The sequence below is a fragment of the Gavialis gangeticus genome, unplaced genomic scaffold (genome assembly GCF_001723915.1).
Source record: "Gavialis gangeticus isolate Ggan-Ray unplaced genomic scaffold, GavGan_comp1, whole genome shotgun sequence".
Lineage (NCBI taxonomy): Eukaryota > Metazoa > Chordata > Crocodylia > Gavialidae > Gavialis > Gavialis gangeticus.
Genome location: NW_017729006.1, coordinates 20741763 through 20743854, shown reverse-complemented (window position 1 = coordinate 20743854; position 2092 = coordinate 20741763). Strand labels below are relative to the sequence as shown.

General features: G+C 45.0%; 1 protein-coding gene across 1 annotated transcript in view; it reads left to right on the top strand.

Annotated features, from left to right (window-relative positions):
- SUSD5 (sushi domain containing 5) overlaps positions 1-2092 on the top strand; it is a 111182-nt gene that overhangs the window by 64625 nt on the left and 44465 nt on the right. The window lies entirely within an intron of this gene.

Genomic DNA, 2092 nt, shown 5'->3' with positions numbered 1-2092 from the left:
GCTCCTTCCCAGAACTCCACACAATACGAATCCCACTGTCCTCCTCTCATCTTTATCCCCAAACCTCAAATTCATTCAAAATTCATTACCAAGCTCATAGAACTTGCATTTCAGTATTTTAAAAAGTTTTTCAAATTTTCTGGTGTGGAGGCAGGAAACGATTCTTTTTTTTACCAAATTCCAAACATTTCCACTTGCTTTCCAGGTAAGAATCTTTCCCCCTTTTTCCCTTTTTTCTGCCAAGTATAGACCAGGCCTTTGGGACATTGGTTATATCCTGATTCAAACCTAAACATGAAGCTAAATTTCCATTTCAAGAGCTTTACTGAAGTTTTGGGTTGCTCAGGCACAGGGACTGACAAGAAAATAGAAACTATGAGGAAAACAGTTATTGCTAGTAAGGTCATTGTACTTTAAAATCCACTCCTGAGTTTGGAAGTTCAACTTTTCAGCGGAAGAACAAACTGGCTAAACTCGCAGGTGTTGATGCTCTCCTCTGCTTGCCAGTTTCATCAACCATTTGTTACATTTTTAACAAAAGCACTTTTGCGATTTCCTCCTCACTGCCTTTCAAACAAAAGAGGCTTTCTAGATAAACATCCACTAAACCATCTCATTCTCCTGCTTCAGATCCTTCTTAAAGCTCTCGTTTGCCATGATAACTGTAATAACATCTTTGCCAAAGCTTAGACTGCTGGTGTCACTGCCTATTGCGCTAACCATTGTTTTCCTATACTCCTTTGTCTGTGTTTCTCCTATGTTTCACCTGTTACCTCTAATCTTAGGGCACAGACACATTAACATACCACATACTTTGGTGTAACTCACATTGGTGTTCCATACCAATGTAAATTACACCAGAATCAGGAACAGACAGATGTGCAGCAATTCCAGGGTTACTTACAGAATAGCCAACTATATCAGTACCTCACTGCTAGGTGGCAGCGGAGCAGGTAACAACTTGCTTGCCTTTAATAAATAGCTAACCCAGGATGGATGTAGACAGACAAAACCTAAACTGGAATGATTTACCCTTGATTCTTTCTGGGGTAATTCTCTATTGCAAGGGTAAGCAACATACAGTCTGTGGGCCAGATCTGGCCTGTGAAGCCACTGAATCTGGCCCATGGAGCCACAGGGCTTTTCCTTTGCCTGTGCCCATGCCTGCTCTGGGGCTGAGCAGCTAGGAGCTGTGCTGGATCCAGGGAGCTGGAAGCCATGCCTCACTGCTGCTGCTTCTCACCACCCCCCAGCCTCTCTCAGGGCTGTGTGGCATGGGCGCAGCTTGGAGTGAGAGGAGAGCTGTGCTGGGGAGCTGGAAGCTGTACCCCTGCTGCTGCTGCTGCCAGAGCTGCTTCTCTCTGCTCCCTCCCCCATCTCCAAGGCTGCCGTTTAAATAAATGCAGTTTCCAACCAGAGCAGAACTTCATTAGTGCTAGGGAGAAGCCCCAGCAGCGTGGAAGCAGCTTCCAGCTCCCTGGCCCTGGCCCTGGCACAGCCAGCCTTCAGCTGAGGTCTGTGCTTGCACCACAGCTGAGGAGCAGGGGGCTGGGAGAAGCAATGGTGCATGGACACATCTATCAGCTGAGCAGTTTTGGCAGAGGTGCAGGGAACACCTCCACCATTGATGTACTGATGAAGTCACCCAGACTGCACCAGTCTGGGTTTGGGCTGTTCCAGCCCACAGCTTGAAAAAGGTGGCCAGGCCCTGCTCTATTGAATTCAGCAGTTACCCCAGTGGAGAGTTTACATTTTCCATTCATAATTTTTTTTTACTGGTGCAAAGCTGATTGCACCATGTCCAGGTCCATATTCTTTCGCTGCAAGTTCTTTGGGCAGGAAGTAGATCTGTGTTCTGCATTTATACAGTGCCAAGTGTAACAGAGCCTGAGTCTATGATGGGCTGCACAGCACTGCCACAATAAAAATACATAAGTAAAACAAAAACATAAAACATTCCATATATTTTCAAACACTGAATAAATTGTTTTATGATACTCATGGGCTATGGGCAGAAATTACACATAAACTAGTATACATGATCAGAAAACACTTCAAATCTGTAACACAACAGAAGTTCAGCACACATAAA